At 44.3% G+C, this 19,366-nt stretch overlaps 1 protein-coding gene across 5 annotated transcripts in view; it reads left to right on the top strand.

Moving 5' to 3' along the window:
- PRLR (prolactin receptor) overlaps positions 1–19,366 on the top strand; it is a 156,295-nt gene that overhangs the window by 26,161 nt on the left and 110,768 nt on the right. For 2 of the 5 annotated variants that reach the window (XM_070587036.1, XM_008512023.2), the window contains exon 1: positions 12,567–12,672. The exons of the other annotated variants lie outside the window; for them this stretch is intronic. The gene's annotated coding sequence lies outside the window, so the exon portion shown is untranslated. Of the gene's footprint in view, positions 1–12,566; positions 12,673–19,366 lie in introns of those variants that run through there. 5 annotated transcript variants of the gene reach the window in all.

Consider the following 19,366-nt stretch of genomic DNA (forward strand, 5'->3'; position numbering starts at 1 on the left):
AAGATTTTATCATTCTATACATTTCCCCCGTGAATCTTGGCTAAACTCCTCACTTAATCAAGTCCAAGTTTGTATGTACAACTAACGTGTTTCTCTATTTTACATATATAAATAAATTCAAATATATAATGAACTCTCTAGCAGTCTTTAGTATTTTGAAGTGTTGTCTTACCAAGAAAACCCTTTTACAGTTGACCAAATGTCCTGGGGGAGAAGGGTGGCAGGAAGCTAGTTAATCACATTATAGTTACTTTCTTAAAAGGGTGATAGGCATATGTTTCAAAAGATGTGGCATTATCATCTCTGAGTGGCACCTGAATCCAAATCTACTAATCTTTATTGAGGTCCTGTGATGTATCAAGCACTGTAATAGAAAGTAGACATATAGAGATGTGTAAGACATGGTCTTTTGCATTGGGTAATTCAAGGTCTTCCTCCAACTTCTACCACTGTTATGCGTGGAACTGGTGAGTCCAGTCTTTGGAATTTGTGAAGTCTCCCATATTGTTTAAAAGTCTTTTGACTCTCATACAAATGCATTTTATTATCTCTTAGGATTACATCCTTTATGTCTCCAAGGAACTCTTTTGACTCTGAAGTTATATTGCACTGTTCTATGGGGGTAATAAGATTGGTGAGTGAGAGTCTTTGAAGAATAACACTAAATAGCCCAGAAACTAAGACAGAGCCTTCAGCGCAGCTCTTGAGGCATCCTATAGGTAACCTCTGCTATGTAAAATGAGAATCTCAAATCCTGTTCCCTCAGGAAATACACCTGCTCTAGTCATAAGATTCAAAACATAATTAGACATTTCATCAACACATATGCATATATTATATTCTCTCAGGATACTTTTCCAATCCAGAAGTAAGATGATGAAGTTAAATTTCACTCTTCTTTGAGAGAAAAGTTTCACACAATTAGCCTTTGAAATACCTGTTCCCTAAAGTACCACAAAAACATTATCCCATGAAACAATGTTTCTAAGAAACACATATGTCCCTCCTCTTGATGATTTTTCTTATCACCACCAATAAAAATAAGAGCCATGTTGTTCTCTTCATGACCCACAAAGAAAAATCAATCTTGACTTTCTCAATCTTGGCTTGCAACACCAAGGATACCAAACAAAGGTAAAGTTCAAGGAGAGAAAGATCAACTACCTGCCCAAAATATTTAGTATAGCAATTCTGAGCTTTGGGTAAAAATTCAAATTCTCATGTTTGTTCACTAGAAGAAAAGAGGAGCTTTGTTATCAGGAAGCCATATCCAAGAAGTAAGTTGGTCCCACTAATACTTTGTTTGCTCCATATGAATTATTGTTCTCTTTACACAGATATTTGACAAGTTATTAGCAAAGCTGTGTTAGACTAGCACAGAGCCACATCAGATCTGTATTAACAGCCCCTGGACCATAATTTAGTAAGATTATGCCCCGCTCTGTGCCATGAGTGGTGGACAATATTTCATACCACAAATGGTCAGAATGATGTTGGATCCAAAGTTTTGGCATGACAGGATGCTGTCTGCCTCATTGTGATGATTTCAGACACAACATGTTGATTCCTGGCCATGGTAGGAGCTCAAGAAATCTTCTGTTCTCTTCCATTCAGGGGGTCTTGCTAGTTACACACTCAGCAAAATGCCCTGCTGAGCAAGGCATCACCTCTGGCATAACCCCATATTTGATACCTAAGGGATTTTTTTAACCATATTTTTCCAAGAGCCCAACTTTTATAGCACGAGAATCCATTCAGTTTTCTACTGCCTGTAGAAGAGGACAGCTCAGTCTTTCTGAAAGGATCATTCTCAAACAGGGGAGAGTTTGAGGCAACATGTCAGCAAGGTGGATTGGTAATTGGTGCTCCTTCCAGAGCCAGATAAAAGATGCAGTTGATTCAGATTCTGTCCTGTCCCTAGTACCATTTGGGAGCAGGATATACCCAGAACACAGCAGACAATGAGAAGTCATCAGAGATTTAGAACATGTTTAAGAACAAGGTCAAGAATTGGGTCATTACACAACATCCCCCCTTTGATTGTTAGAGGACAGATGCTCCATTAACAGAGGAATTTCCATTGACATTTTCAGGGACACATAAAATAATTGCCACCTGAATGTTCCAGGCTTTCAAAGGAGTATAAGTAAGGCCTAGGGCTATATTCCATTCATGTCTTTAGTGACAGCTTCATTGTTAGTATATCTTGTATTATTAGTTTATTTTCAAACGGACACCTGCATATATTTTTCTAAAGTAGAAAGGAGCCATATTATGATCACCATTCTTAAGAGACTCACCTAAAATGTGTTCATTTAATCTCTCAATTACTTATAAACAGCTGTGGCCCACCCACCAAGTGCTGGATACTATGCTAGGCACCATTATGAAAGGTGACCATTCTCCACCCTCAAGAAGCACACAGTCTAGTGGACGAGAGAGCTGTAATACAGTCATGGATGAGAGTGGGGCAGTTACTGAACAAGCAGGAAGAGAGAAAGGAGGACATTCTATAAAAGAAACAGCACACACAAACTTACAGTGATTTACATGTCCCTGATATTTTGGGCAATTGCCAAGAATTGCAAAGAAAAGCACACAAAGAAGAAGGAGGAAGTGACAGCAAGTGTAGCTGAAAAAGGTAGATTGGAGTCAGATTGTAAAGAGCTTTGAACACTGTGCTAAGTGGTTTGATCTGTGATTCGGAGGAGTCACTGTTAGCAGGAAGCTTGAAGTCAAGTCTCTTGATTCATAAGCATGGTTTTCTCTGCTAGATTACATTCATCCCTCCAAATGCTAGTGACCACTACACTGCATTTGACTAAAGATCACTCAATGGAGATATATAAATTGCCTGTTAGAAGTGATTGGTGAGTTCTCTTATTATTATCTCCCTCTTACAGATGAGGAAACTGAAGCATAAAGTAGTTAAGTCACCAATCCTAGGTCACACAACTAGTTGGGTGATCCCAGGCACTCTGGCTTCAGAGTCTTTAGTCTCAACAGCAGCACATACCCTCTCTTGACCTAGAGATCTTAACATGTTTGTCTGTGGTCTACTGATGCTATGTCAGTAAGTAAAGGCTACCTTCCAGAATAGATTTGATAACTGGCCAAGTTTGAAACTGAACGGATTAATGTCTATGATAACACAGGTCTTGGGGTCAAGGAATGAAGGATGTTCCCTTGTCATGTCTCCAAATATCTTTTTCTTTATCCTTTCATGGCTCTCTAAAACCAGGTATCTGAACTGGGCAGCCTTGCCCTGTTAAGGGTAAAGAGTACTAGAAGGATCTTAAAAGAATGTTGACAGATTTGATGAGACCTCTGAGATACTACAAATATTGCAATTGTGTTTACTACCCAAGACATTGAACATTAAAGGTTGAAAATCTAAGAGAGATATTATGTACCTGATAAATTTTGGTTGTTTTGTTTCGTTTAAACATTCATGAATAGAATGGAAAAGACATAGCAATGTAAGTTGAAGTCAAAGCAGGATAGGCAGGTTCTTCAAGTGTTTCTCTTTATGCATTGATACTAATAACGTCCAAACAGGCCCCAGGGCTGTCTTCTGACTTTGTACTTACCAAAGAAGCAGAGTATCATTTTCCTTGGAAGCCCAAATATTAAATATACTCTTATAATGTGACTCAAATATTGTGGTTTTATAAATCATCTACTGTGTTTTGAATATCTGTGGCTCTTCAGTACCTTATTAGGAATCAATATTCACTGGAAGTTCAACATCAAGACTTGTTGTGTGGGAGAAAGAAGAGGTACTCCAAAGGCTGGAAGCACAGTGGGAATTGTTACAGCAGGACATATCTAACGACATAAAGAAAAACTCAATTAACTGGTACTGGGATACACTGCAACTGCTGTGTGATGCACTCATATCCCTTTCCTTAGCAGTGTTTGAGCAGAGACTGAATAACTATTGAGGGTGCTCCTAAGGTGGAATAAGAGTATGATATCTGAGGCTGGACTAGAACGGCCTCTGGAGGTGCCTCGAGCTCTAAAGTATTATGAAATAATTTACAAGCACCGGCCTGCACAAAGATCTTAGTATTCTTTTTTATCATACTCATTTATTCCATATGAAAAAAGATATTCGGTCCACTTTTAGGAAGTAGTCTCTTCAGGTTCATTTTTATACCTCTGATATTTTAATATATGTTGAATATATAGATCTATAGGTATTATATATCTAGATATAGAGATTTATTTATTCATGTGTGTGTATATGGCAAACACCTTTACAGCATTTCATTATTCCTCTGACCATATTTACAAGGTAGAACATGGAGATGTATTTCTATGATTATATTGTAGATGAAAAAACCGGGGCCCAAGATCTTCCCACATTCTCCTGTCTCTGATGCTTGTTGGTAATGGCCCTTTGAATAGAGTACTTTATTATATATGTGGACATTTTGTTCGGTTTTAATTACAATGAAAACTCCTTAAGGGGAGGGGCCATGGAACATACAGATAACTTTTTATGGAGAGTCTTTATCTTTTGTTTTGTTACTATAGAATGCATTGCTATTGGTCAAGCTACCCCTTTCCCGCACATAGCTAATATTTGAGAAGTACATGTCAAATTGACTTGTCCTATTTGGACTTTCCCAGTCTCTTGGGTCAGATCGAAAGGAGACTATGCACAACTTACAGCTGATGAAGCAGTTGTAAGTCAAAGTGTCCCAATAGCAGGGCACTTTTCAGACACCCTGGTACTACCAGTCGTAACGAGATAGAAATAACAAGATAAGTGTGTGTAGGTGACTAAATAGGACTTCCCTCCATAAATCAGCTCTTGCCTGGGTCATACAATAAATTCTCAGAAGCATTTGCAAAACTGGGTCTTGCTTTCGTTGCCTTAAGGTGGCTGCATAAAGCAGAGATGACTGCTAGATTGAAAGGAAAATTGGTTTGTTTTCCTGTTGCAATGCTGAGAGGCTGTGATAATGGTTTGGTTAGACCCTGCTAAAGAGCCTAAAAGAAGATTTGAAGTCTACTTGGAAATGAGCTTGATTGAGGAGTCAAGTTCCTTCTGCTTTGGCTTTCCTTGTACAAGAAATCTCACCCAAGGATCAGCTATATATTTTTCAGGGTCATGGTTTTGCAAAAGACTGGGCCATTTTCTCCAAGTCACTGATTTCCCTAAGAACTGAGTGTCTTCTTAGAACTGCTCAAGTTCCCAAGGCACCTTGGTAGACATTAAATCAAGTAAACTCACTCCCAAGGGCCTGTCTGTGTTCCTAGCCAGCACAGGGTTTATCTCTTGCCGTAAAGATTCATTTATAGTACCCATCGGTCATTCTCTAGGCTATTAATTAGACAAGCACACATCAGTGCCAGCTGCCCTTCTCTTTCACTGCTGAGCGACCAAAAAAATTGGCCTGTGCCAACTCTGGTGAAAATTCCACCTTTTTTTTCAGCTAAGTATCACTTCCTCCCTTGCTCCAAAGCAATGCTTGGTATGCTGATGCCAATGTTGCTATGGATTCTCAAGATGGCACCAGGAAAGTGAGTGATTGAACTCATATCTCTGTTTGATGCAGCTTCCCTGAGTGTCAAAAGATGGATCCAAGTTTTCAGGCACTCCTGTGAGACAGAAGTTTCTTCAGCAATATACTTCATTGTTAAAACATGGGAGAAGAGGTAGAGAAGGTTTGCAGTAGGTGGATTTCTGCTCACTCCTACATACTGCCTTTCCTTGGCGGAGTACTTCTGGGGATTGTATTTTTCAATCATTCATTCACAGCAACTCCAGGAGCTTCTATGATTAACCTTATTTTTCAGAGATGAAGAGACTAGGTCAAAACAGTGAAGTGTCATGCCCATGACCAGATGGCTGAGAAGAATCCAGGCCAAGGCTTAGACTCTGGTCTTCCAATCGATGTCATGTCTAACGCTCTGTCTTCTACTCCATGGCTGCCTTCTCAGTTCCACGAAGGGAATCAAAGCCTGGAAGGATAAATACCAACAATGAGAGTAAAATTAATAATTGATTTTTAAGCACTTGCTATGGGCCAGATACTGTACTAACAACTTGATATGTCCTATTGCTTCTATTCTTCACAATTTTGGAGGGCTATCATTATGTCCATTTAAAGAAGAAACTGGGTTTCAGAGAGCACAAGTGACTTCCTCAAAGTTACACCGATTGGTAGAGACTGAATCCATCTCCAGACCTAGGTGTTGAGCCATAGAATTTGCTGGTGCCATACAGCTAAAAGCTGGGAGAAAAATCAGGGCGTTGTGAAGGATAAAAGATCTGAGTTGGAGTTCTCACTCTGCTGCTATTCATCTGTGTGATCTCGGGCAGTCCATTAACCCTTCAGACTCTTGGCTTCTTATTATAAAATGGGGCTGGTACTATTTGGCCTGATATCTCACAGAGAAGGATACGTCAGGCAAGACATGCGTAGGGTCTCTCTAAACTGGAGAGCACCATCCAAAGGCAAGGTACCACTCTTAGTGTTAGAATTGGGACTACAGCTAGTGTCCTGACCCCTCACAGCACTGCCCAGAAAGTCTGGGTGCTTCCCTCAGTCCCATACTCCCTCCACAGCTGCCAGACCAGCTTGGTTTAAAAAAGCTTGGTTCTTAGCGAATGTGTCCATAAGAGTATCTCCCTTTTCTTACAGTATAAAAACTCGTTAAGCTTCCCTTTACAAAGAGTGTATTTTCAAGCTCCCTCTCATTGGCTGCTGGGCAAAGCAATTGTCAGTCAACAAACCAGGTGGATAGAGTCACTGCTCTGAGGGTTTTATATTTTGAGAATGACTTGCAACTTTCTTTGCCCTGGAGTAAACAGGACTTTCACAGGGAAGGTCTTGGGGCAGCTTGTGGCCAAGACAGAATGAATTTGCTCTTGTGTTCAAGGTCATCAACGATCATAAGAGCTGCCATTTACCAAGTGCCCCCTATGGGACAGGTGGATTAAGAATATTATTTATAAACCTCAGATAGCCCTGTGAAGTATTTTTATTCCCATTTACAAAGGAAGAAAGTGAGGCTCTGGGAGAATTGCTCAGGACCTCAGAGCTAGTAAGTTTCCCACTGGTCTTCCTGCCAAGTCAGTCATTCTGCATCATCCAAACAACTAGCCAGTTTCAAGGTGTCGCCCCTCATCCAGTGCCTCCGCTCCCTTCTTGCCGATCATGAGACCCGCTCAGGGCCTGGAGGGCTGCACCAACAGGAAAGAAATCCTGCCTTTGCTAAAACTCACACCCACACTTGGGCTGGAGCTGAGCTCTCACCAGCCTCTCCCTCTACTTTCTTTTTTTGACAGTTTATCAAAGCCTTTGCTTCTTTCATATTCATTCACTCCCGGGTTTCTATTTAGTTGTGATGATAGATAAAATATTTTCTGAAAGGTTGATGCCTTGGAGTATAAATGAGGAATTTATGGGAAATAAAGACGCCACAGGGACTGGCCCGGTGGCGCAGTGGTTAAGTGCGCACGTTCCGCTTCTCAGCCGCCCGGGATTCGCTGGTTCAGATCCCGGGTGTGGACGTGGCACTACTTGGCACGCCATGCTGTGGTAGGCATCCCACAAATAAAGTAGAGGAAGATGGGCACGGATGTTAGCTCAGGGCCAGCCTTCCTCAGCAAAAAGAGGAGGATTGGCAGATGTTAGCTCAGGGCTAATCTTCCTGGAAAAAAAAAAAAGAAGCTCCAAAATGTTGGAGGAATTGAAATATACAAAATATTAATTTTCAGTCTCATTTACAGGTCTCCCATCACCTTATTTTGGAATATCAAGATAGGTCATTTGGCTATGGAATTGTTCAGTAATAACCAGAATCTATTTAGAGAGCTCGAAAGGGTAAAATGCACAGAGGAAGAATATATTTTCAATAACTTGTTTTCTTTTCAATTTTCAATTTTTGAAGGAAAGTTTTTAGAAGTTTTTTTTTAATTTCTCTAAATTTCATCCCCGTTAAGGTAAATTTCTAACAATAAAAATGACACCTTGAAATCTTTCTTTCCAGTCCAGCCCCGTGGTGTAATGGTTAAATTTGGCACCTTCCTCTTTGGCGGCCCAAGTTCATGGATTCAGTTCCTGGGTGTGGACTTACACCACTCAACAATGGCTATACTGTGGCAGTGACCCATATACAAAATAGAGGAGGATTGGCACAGATATTAGCTCAGGGCAAATCTTCCTCAGGAAAAAAAAAAAAAAAAAAACAAACCTTTCTTTCATAACTTTAATCACAGGAGATTAGTGGGAATTATTATTATTCCTAGCCTTATAGAACCACATAGTAAATCATAGCTCTTCCTTTCCAAAATAACGTTTATCAATGAGATACGTTGTCTATCTCATAATCATAACCACATTCACATCTGAGATAGCTTAAATGCAAATGTCTGCAAATGACACAGCCTGACTCAGAAAGAGAATAGAGTCCACATGACATTCTGTGAATCCTTTTTGTCGATGGATTTGGCATTTCTCTTGTAGCATTTCTTTATAGTTAAGAACAGTCGATTGACTTGCAAACTGTATGAGCCTCTGTAACCTTTGGTGAGGTAAGGGGGCTTAGAGCTCCACTTCCATGTGTTTTGCATTATTTTTCCTGCTTCGGAGGAAAGAAGCTCTATTCCCATGCTGGAGCTTCCTGCCCAGGGACCCTGCTTTCTCTGTGGCCAGCTCTGGAGAGCTGGAAATCCAGCCGGGCCGAGACAACCAACAGCAGAGACATGGGACACATCCTCAGCTCTTTGGAACTTCACTGTTGTTGTTATGGTGATGGTTCTTATTTAGGAACAAAGACTTCAAGGGGGACGGATCAGCTGGCTGCAAGGAGGATTTTAGGCTTCTTGTCATAAGCAAATCATCAGGCTAACAGGTTACCTGTAGAGAGTGTGTGCCGTTCACTGAGGACACCTCTGTCAGAGCTGCTGTAAACACAGTCCCAGCGATTGATTTTATAATCCAAACGAGGTAGGCATTACATAATTTTTGGTGGGGAAGAAGGAGTGGGGAAGAAAGAGAGAACAAAGAATTTAGTGATACAAACAAAGCAGGAAGCCAAAGAAAACATCTTTCAGCAGCCAAAATAGTTTCCTATTTAGAGAACTGGTGTCTCCTAATTAACCACAAATAACAAAAAATAAAGTAAGACTAAATGGCCAGGTACCCAAATAGCAGGGGCAGGGAAATTAGGGCCAGGAATTCACACTCTGCAATTTGAGAAAGGAGAGAGGCAAACAGAAGTTGGAAATGCCAATGTCTGTTTGAGGAAATAAAAGGAAGAGATTTCTGTAAGCATCCCACAGAAACGAACATTTCTGTGCAATGCTGAGGACACTCATTGAAGGTTATCAACTTTGCAATTTCTCTAGGAACTGGAGGAATGCTCCATGGAGTCAAGAGCAGCATATAATGAAGCATTCCATTTGTTTACTTTGGTGGGTGTAAGTTGACTTACCAAGCAATGCTCTGATTGGGCTAGAGGCCAGCACTGTTTCAGCAGGAACAGGGACTCTTCCCCTGGGGCAAGCCTTTCTCAACCTTCTTGCTCTCAGAGAGGTCCTAAGATGTCTGTAGGAGAAGTATAAAATTTGTCAGCATCGTTGGCAAATTCCTGAAGTAGAGCTGGGCTACCTAGAATACTGCCCTGTCTTTGGGGATCTGAAAGGAGCCTGAAGGATGTTGTAAGAGAGATTAAAGGGCTCGTTAGAGAAGAGATCCCATCAGCACGTACAGTGCAACATCCCCAGACTGCTCCGCCATTGTCAGGGCAGGTATCAGAGGCTGATTTCCCCTCTTGCCAGGACGAGCATTGTTCCTTTGGCTTGCCAGTCTCGGTCCTCATGCCATTGCATGCCCAGGAAGCACCCTCTAGGGTTGATGCAGATCCAAGGTGTCAAACCCAAGTGGTAAGGGAACCCTAAACCTCGCCTTCTGGGAGCTGTGCTGTGGTCCACAGATTGGCTGAGGATGCTTGCTCTGAGTGCCACCCACTGGTGACGGAGGCTTCCTGAAGGAAGTGGGTCTCAGCCACAGGCCCTTGAGCGCTCTCAGGGATGGTGCCAGGTTAGTCAGCTGACTTATCTTCAGCCTCCACCCACATTTATGCCCAGCAGGTCCTTCTCTCCCGCCTCGAAAACTGAATGGGCGTGATGAGGGGCCTGGCAATTGCGGTCATGAGTGACAGATACAAGTTGAGTTGATGAGTGGCGGCACATATGCAAACTCAGCCAGAGTGACATTCAGCTGAGTCTTAGGCATTCACCTGAGCCCTGACTGAGTCAGTCACTCCCAGATCTGAGCAATGAGAGAACCCTCCCATGGGGAAGCCCGGCAGCTGGATCAACCTGGGAAGCAGCCAGAAAGAGAAGAGTGGCCCTGTGACTGATTAATGTTCAAAGACAGAAAAAAGAAACACAAAAAATGATTGCAGCTTCACTTCCAATGAGCCAGTGAATCCCTTCAGGTCTCATAGCAAAGCGTACAGGTGGAGCTGGACTCACCCGCTTTCTTTCCCATTTGTGACTTTTTATTTCCCCTCATTGCTGAATTTCTTGGCAAACTGACTGACCTCAGATGAAAAAAAAAAAAAAAAAAAAAAAAAACCCTTGAGGTCAGAAGAAAGTGGTTGGAAAAGAACCTACACACCCCTACTCCTGAGACCCATTTCCTGGGGGGAGGTCACTATGCCTTCACTTAGTCTGTTTGCAAACACACTGGATTGCTCTGCCACTGGTTTGGGGCTGCTGCCCAGCCTCCCAGGCAGGAGTCCCATGCCTCCCTCCTGCACAGCAATCCTCACATGGTAGCCTGGGAGACTGAGGAAGGTTATTTCAGCAGAAACAATTCTCCCGAGGAGGCAAGTCCTACCAGCTAGGAGTTTTGTTCAGCTTTTGCTTGCTGAGGTCCCAGCCTACTCCCCACCCTATATTCACTTTCCTTCTGACCCCTTGGCGGATAGTATTGCTTTCTCCCATGCAAGACTCCTTCACCTTCAGGCAAAATAGGCCAAGACCAAACCAGTTTCACATTTTAGAGTGTGATTTTGTAAGAACTTCCAACTAGGGCAGCCATGGGCAACCTCTTCAAAGGAACAGGAGGAGTTGTCTTCTCCCAAATGCCATTGCAATGGCTTCCTTTGGTGGCCAGATCTATGGACAGTCAGAACACATTGGGTATCTCTACTCTGATGAGCAAAACCCAGCTCACTTCTTTGCTTTCCTGTTTTTCCCTTGAGGGTCCAGGGAATTGCTAAATATGTCACACAATCCTGCCATGTCTCCTTCAGAAAACTTGGAGCCATCTCCCAGGGGAGCAACAGTTCACTGTTCCATGAGCATCCTCTCATGCTATGGAAGGAGGTAGAAGAGAAAGCTATGCCTTTCATACTGCCAGTTCCATACCCAGCCTTTCCTGGGCATGATAATGCTCAATGCAGCCAGAGGAGGAGACTCTGTGATGTCCAAGGAGAGAACGGTTGGCACAGGCTATTTGAAGGAGATTATCCTGAAGCTGTAGTTCAAATGTAATACAACCATTTATTCAGCAAGTGTTTATTGAGTATCTATCATATGCCAGGGTCCTAGAGCTATGGAAGCTATGGAACTACTACTGCAAAACCTGGGAAGTTAAGAGTCAAAGGCAAGACACTCAAGACCAGTGAAGGTTCTATGCTCAGGGCAGACGTCCCTTGGCCCCAGCCAGCTCCTGCTGTGGGGGACTGCTCCCCTTTCTGGCTTCTCCCAGTGGGAGGAAGAGACAAGGTATGAGGAGCAAGGGTGCAAGAAGTTTCTTCTCCTCAGGGAGGTCAGGCTTTGGAGAATTCCTTCAAAAGTCTCAGTTGGCCTTAAATGTCCCCAAATGTGCTTGCTCTTGTATAAGCCCCCTTTCTCTATGCATGTTCAGTCTCTGAGCAGACAGATGGCCTGCAAATAAGAATCTTTAAGAAAGTAGGGCTGTTCTTTCATTTCCCTTGTTTTTTCTCTATTTAATTTCCTCTCTTCACTTCCTTCCCTTTTATCCTGCCACACTCTTGTCACCTCCCAGGAAACTTAGTGCTCCTCCCTGCCTACGGGATGGAGCTCAAACTTCTCAGCTTGGCCTTCCATGAAGCGCAGGCTCAGTGTAGGACTGTGGAATACGGTGTCAAAATGAACCCTTGTGTTAGTCTTTTTCTGTGCCTATATTGCATAGGAGTTGATGGACTGCTTGTTCTGGAAACTTGAGGATTAGTATTTTCCTTCAAAATCAAGTTTTACTTTTTGCTTAGAGCCTGCTGAAGACTAAGGTCCTCTTCCCCACCCCTAAACCCAGGCAAACCCAATAGGCACATGTGAGCAGGCCTTCTCCTGAGTCCAGGCTCTGACCCTCGGAACCAGATGAAACAGTGTGCTCTCATGTTTCTCAGTGAGGGCTGTCTTCCCTGCCCTCTTCTCGTAACTGCACAATGATAACGATCCTCCATACTTTAATATGCAGATAAATTATTAACAGTGGGTTGTACCTTTTCCCAGGCTGTAAAAAGATGATTGGTTAGAGTCCCAACGTTCTCCTCATCACTGTAGAAATGTAGAGGAGGATGTCATCTCAGGCCACTTGCCTCTGAGACTCATAACAAAGATGTGTCAGGCTCCAGCCAGGAGCATAAGTGGGGTGACAGATGGCAGGAAGCCCACAGGTAAGAGACTTTGGTCACTTTCACCTTTCTTCATCAGTTTTGATTCTTTCCTTTCATCTTTCTTTTCTGGGACTGGAAATGGGCAGGGGGCGAGGGTATGATTAGGATGTCAGTGGTTGCACAAAGGTCTTAGGGAAAGCTCAGTGTTTTAATAAGTGAGGGGCAAGGAAGCAGTGTGTTAACATACAGACCAACATGAAGCTCCACGCCACTCTAGACCTCAGTGTTCCGGAGAGAAAGTGTGGACCTGGTGTGCGAGCAAAGGTCAAAAGGCCAGCAACGATAACACAGTGGCATGGTCACGTGACAGCCCAGTCCTGGGGAGGTGGGGAGGGGAAGCTGGGAGGGAATGAAAGATGCTGGAGTCAGGATGCATTGCACTGATATGGACTGGGGACATTGCCAGATCTCACTGGAAGGCAGAGAGGTAGACAGAGGCCAGCCAATGAACTGTGAAGGGCCACGGGAGCCCATGCCAGGATGAAGTCTGGGTGATTCGGCTGAGTTTTTTTTTTTAATTTTTTTTATTTTAACAGACCTCATTTTTAAAAGCAGTCAGGTTTTGTAGAAAAATTGAACAGAAATGACAGACAGTTTTCATATCCTCTTCTCCTCTACATACAGATTCCTCTATTATTAATGTCTTGCATTAGTGCGGTCCATTTATTACAATGATGAACCAATGTGGATACATCAGTACTGACTTTAGTAGTTTACATTAAGCTTCACTCTTTGCGTTGCAGAATCCTATGGGTTTTGACAAATGGATAATGTCGTGTATACACCATTACAGTATCGTACAGAATAGTTTCACCGCCCTAAAAACCCCACGTGCCCCACCTATTCATCCCTCTCTCCTTTTCCCCTAAACCCCTGGCAACCGCTGATCCTTTTACTCTCTCTCTAGTTTTACCTTTTTCACCGTGTCATATAGTAGGACTCATACAGAATATAGCCTTTTCAGATTGGCTTCTTTCACTTAGCAGTATGGTTTTAAAGCTCCTCCACGTCTTTTCATTACTTGAGAGCTCATTTCTTTTTAATGCTGATCAAGATCTTATTGTATGGATGTACCAAGGTTTATTTATCCATTTGAGCAGACTTGTCAGTGAAATAAAAGGCAGAAGCAATGGGAGGGGTGGATGAAGAGAAAGCAGCAAGGGCTACAGAACATGATAGAAGCAAGAAGGAGGAAGGTTTGGAGAAGTAGAAAAATAAACACGGATGCAGAGGCCTGAACTGGCCCAAGGCAGGGTTCTGGAGACCAGTGCTCTGTGGAAGAGGCCAGCTCCTCACTGATCCCCACCAGGCCTTTCCTGCTCCTATAGACAAAACCTCAAGAAGGCAGAAACCATGTCAGTTTCATCCTGAGAGCCGAACACATTGCAGACATCCGATACATATTTATTGAGCCAACTAAACCTCCAATGCCTTTTCTAAAGAGCAAGTTTGCCCAGAGACCAGAAGATATGAAGCCCCTGAGATTGGCCAGGCATCTCAGACAGGTCTCAACTGCTCCCTCAGCTGAGCCCCTCCATGCCATGGGGTCAGGCAGAGCTTGCCTGGAACATTTACCTCCTCAACCAAGAACGCATCTCTCTTGCCACCATTTGTACCTGCCTTGTGAGATATTCTGTGGATAGAACCACAGCCAAACTATAGAGAGGCAGGCAAAACAAGGGAGATTAGGTCAAACTAACATACCAGATAAAAAGGAATTCTCACCACGGATTTGGAATCCAGCTCTCCATGAGCTCATTTTTCAACTCAATTACAAGGCAGCAGAATTAGCCCAAACAACCTTCATGGAATGGGAAGAGCTAACAGGGTGATTCAGCTAAGAAAGAGCTGTAAGAGGAAGATGAGCCAGGCCCTCCACATGCTCACACTGGGGAGGAAAGAAAGTCTGTGTCACAACAGTAGCAGTCCACATGTGGGAGCTGCTGGAGCCCAGCCGGAGGGGGGCAGCTAACAGTCTGGTAGAAGTGGATAGCTCTCCAGGGGAGCTAGTAAGTCAGCTCAAAATTTGCAGGACCAATAGAAATTCACCAGTTGGAATTCACTAACTCAGTGCTGCTCCCTGGGCAAAAGAGTTTATCACCCAGACTTGTGTGTTGGTGGAAGGTCACTGCGTAAAATCAGGTCCTCTCCCAGAGTATGATACTGGCATTCCTTGTACCCCTATCACTTTCTCTTGGTGTGATGAAAAGGATGAAAGAGCCCAATAAGATGATGAGGGTATTTTGCTTTGGGTCCGTTCGTATCCTACCCATGTTCGTGTTCATAGGACTTAAACAGCCAGCACAGGGCGGAGAGCTCTTGAGAATTTCTTTCTAAGGGAAAAGGACTGGTGGCTGCTTGGCCTGAAGGCTGTTTTGAACGATGGGGCTCATCCAGAGACACACATTTCGCTCCTTGTCCCCACTGTTGTATAACTAGAGGAGTGGAGAGAAGTGTGGACAGTTAATTAGATGCAGAGGGTAGAGGTGGGGGCATTGGGTGGGGCAAGGAGTAACTGCCTTCCCACCTTGAAGCCCCCTAAATGGCAAACCCTGAGGAAGGAAGACATATCCATGGGGGGGCGAGGGGTGGTGGGGGAGGCCAGTGTTGATTCTGTGTGTTCCCAAGGCACTGGCCTCAGAGCTTCTTCAACCAGAGGGGCAGCAGAGGTGGCCCAAACACCTCCATGTAACCAGAAACGCAAGCAGGGGAGAATCAGGCTCAAATGGCAGCATAGCATCTGCCTTGAGGACAGCTGGCCTCTCCTACCACACCAGTACCTGGCCATGTCTGCTGCACCGGCCAGTCTCCAGGGTATTTCTTGCACAGATGGGACCCCAGAGAACTACCACTAAGTTCTCTGTATCCAAATATTTCTTTGAGAAAGATAGTGTCTGTGTCTCCGCACAATCTGTCCGTTTTCTTGGGGCATCTGCTATTTGGGTGCTCCCCAGCACAGAATTTTCATCTTAATTACTTGCTCTTTTGCATTTGTCTCCATGTGGGAGGACTGCTTGTGGAAATTCAGGACAAAGTCCAACGTTTGGTCATAGTGGAGAGAAAAAGAAGGGGCAGTGCTAAGCTTGGTTACTCTCTCCTGGGAATGGGCAGCACTCACCACACACATCTTCTCCCTCTCTCCTCCTCCCATTCACACTTTGTCTCCCTGGCTTTCCAGAACACTCTAGACTTACCTCCTTTTTTCATCTTAGTCTACACCCTTCCTTCCCACCCACCCTGTTTCTTAGCCACAGACGTTGAAGTACATCTAAATATCCACCCATAAGGAAGGTAAAACCTCAGTGAGGGGCCCCAGGGAACTAGGAAACTAGGAGCTGGGGGAGAGAGGAGGACACAGAACTGAGAATGCAGAGGTTGGCACCAGCTCTTTCACAAGGAGCCCTGAATTTCGAGGGAGATTATAGGACTGATACTCATGACAGACCCCAGAGCCATGCCCCGACTGTTTATAATATTAAAATGGTGAATCATTTATTCATGTATTCTCTCCACAAACGTCGATGAGGCACCAATTATATGATGGAGTAGGCCTTGACAACACACAGATAAGTGACATAAAGTCCTTGTCCCCAAAAAGCTTGTGGGTGACACTAGCACATGGACTAATAATGGCAATAATGTGTGTGATGAAGTCTATGGTCCTGAAAGACACTAAGGGAATGGTCTGCAAGAGAAAGCCCAGAACCCCAATGGGCTGATCTAGAAGAATTCATAAGGACTTCATGCCTGATCTGAGTTTCGAAGGTAACGTAGGGAGGAAGGCACTGGATGGTATGTTCCCGGCAGGAGGAGCCTGAGTATAAGCAAAGGCTTGGAGAAAGAGGGGTGGGATTGGGGAACCAGGGTGTAAAGTGGCTGGACCCCTGCGTGTGCAGGCTGGGGAGACGTGAGACCTGAGAAGGCAGAGCCACCTCAGATGGACTTTGAGGCCAGAAAGGAGGCTGAGGTTAGGGAAAACTATGGAAGGCCTGTGGACAGGAGAGACATACAATCAGATTTGCACCTACAGGAGAAAAGTCCTGGCTGCAGTGTGGAGAACAGCTGGAGTGAACGAGACAGGAGACACGGAGAGCGCTTAGGAGGCTGTTACAACAAAATCAGCTAGAATGACGTTCCTTGGAAGCCCCTTTCTCCACACCTGTCCTCCTCAGACTTCCTGAAAGACGAGAAGGCAAGCCAGTGAAAAAGGCTTTCAGGAAAATAACTCATTCTTCAATTGCGTCGTTTTTGTGCTGTCAGTGACTATAATGGCTTTGTTTTACAGTCACTGTCGTGTAAATATTTCCTTCTGATAAAAGCGAGCTGTTTGTCCAATAACCATGCCTGCTTCTGCCCAGTATTTGCCCATCGCCAGGCTCAGGGTCCCAGCTGCCTGGCACACCCTCACAGCCTCTGTCGGGAGGAAGTTTCCTCTGTGATGAGAAGCACAGAAATTCAACTGTGCTTCTAGGCTGGTTCTAACACAGGGTGGCAGAAAAAGATGAGCTAGGCTATGGCCTCACGAGGGAGACATCATGGACCACCAAGGAATTCATGTATTCATTTCTCTTTACCCCAGGACTGTGCTCAAATTAGCTTATGTCAAAGAAAAAACATTCAATTGTTTAGACCAAAACAGAATTATTTTTAAACACTGTATTTAAGAAGACAGGTTCTGAAACAAACTTCCTACCACATGTTAGCTGTGTGGCATTGGGAAAGCACTTAATCTCTCTGTGCCTCAGTTTCCATATGTAATATAGGATAATTATATTGCCCACCTGTAGCAGTTTGCTGGGGCCACCACAACAAAGGACCAGAGACTACGTGGCTTAAGCAACAGAAATGTATTGTTTCACAGTTCTGGAGGCTAGTGATCCAAGATCAAGGTGTCGGCAGGGTTGGTTCCTTCTGAGGGCGGGTAGCTGCCTCTCACCTAGCTTCCGGTGGTCTGCTGACAGTCTTTGGTGTTCCTCAGCTTGTGGATGGATCACTTGATCTCTGCCGTCATCTTCCCAGGACGTTCTCCCCATATGCATGTTTACGTCCAAATTTCCCTTTTTTGTAAGGACACCAGTAATATTGGATTAGAGTCCATCTAAGGACCTCATTTTGACTTGATTACCACTGTAAAGACCCTATCTCCAAGTGAGGTCACATTCTGAGGTACTGGGGGTTAGGACTCCAACATGTGAATTTCGAGGGGACACATTTCAACCCATAATACCACCTAATGAGAATTTTCAATGAGAATTAATTAAATGAATTAAATCTTGTAAAATAATGCCTGGCACTTAGAAGCTCCCAATAATGTTAGATCATGCTGGGTGTAAATTAAAAGCTCCCAGGTTAGTGGATGTCAGGGTTGAAATTGAGCTGATTTGCACCAGTATGGCCTGACCAGTTATTTGCGGCTTGTGTCTTTTTTTATTGGTCAGGGCTTATAACCATACCAGGTAAATATTTTGAATAACACACCTAGCTAAAAGGTGCAAGATGAGAAGGGGTCAACCCAATGAGGGCTGCGATTTTTCTTCCCCATTCTCCAGGCCGTGTATACCGCACAATGCAAGTAGCCCCAGAGGGAACAAAACCGCTGTCATTTCTATGAGAGAGGAACCAGTGAAGGCCCTGTCTTCCTGATGAGCCCACAAAAGCCAGCTTCTCCCTGTGGGTAGCTCGCTCACCTGGGAAGGTGGGGGCCCCACGCTGGGCCTTGGAGATGAAGTCAGCTGAATTGTGTCCTGGATGCACTGACCCCAGGCTGCTGGGGGAGCAGCTGACGTGAATAGAAGTGTTTGCTCACCTCAGTTCACTTCAGAATCAGCCCTTTAAAAAATAAATAAGGTGTGTTGATCTTTTGTGAGGATGGTTAAACAAATCAGGTGGCCCAAACTGAATTCCAGGTAAAGAGGAAACCTCAGGAGGCGAGCTGCTGAAGTCAGCAAGAGCTGCACTGGGGGACCCGGTGGCCTCTTGTAGAGCTTTCTGGGCACAGCAAGGTTCTTCTTCTTAGTGAGCCCCCTGACAGCTCTTGGTGGCTGCCCCAGATGACTGCAGTGGCAGGGGATTAAGGAAAAAGCATGTGCCTGGGAGAGGAGGTAGCTAACACAGTAAGCCAAAATTAAGCTGAGCTGCCAAGGGAAAAATGATTGGGGATATATAGTTTCAACTGAGGAAGGTACCAGAAAGGATGTCGCCCACAGAGAGGCTTTGAGGGGGTGGGCTTTGCCAGTGACTGACCTCCTATAACCCTCATCCCAGAAACACTGACTTCCTGACCTCCAAGGCCAAGGCAAGGTCACTCTCTCTCATGCCCCTTGAAGTCCTGTGTCTGCCTTCACCAGGTAAACAGGAAGGCTTCTGTGCTTCAGTAGGAAAACCGTAGACTGGGAGGCAGGATATCTGCTCTGATTCTGCTCTCCCAAAGCTGTGTGACCTCGGACAAGTAGTTTAACCTTTCTGGGCTCAGTTTTCTCATCTATTATTTGAGGCGCTTGGCATCATGGACTCTTCACGCTGAAAGGGATCTTAGGAATCCCGTCCAGTCCATTTGGCGGATAAACCAAAAGCTGAGGAGTTAAGTGAGTTGTTCACAGTCATGTGTTAATGAGGGGACAGGTACCTAGGACTCAGGTGTCCAGACTGCCACCTGGGACCCATTCCATTAACAGTAATGATCCCTCATCTGTTT

The sequence above is a fragment of the Equus przewalskii genome, chromosome 20 (genome assembly GCF_037783145.1).
Source record: "Equus przewalskii isolate Varuska chromosome 20, EquPr2, whole genome shotgun sequence".
Lineage (NCBI taxonomy): Eukaryota > Metazoa > Chordata > Mammalia > Perissodactyla > Equidae > Equus > Equus przewalskii.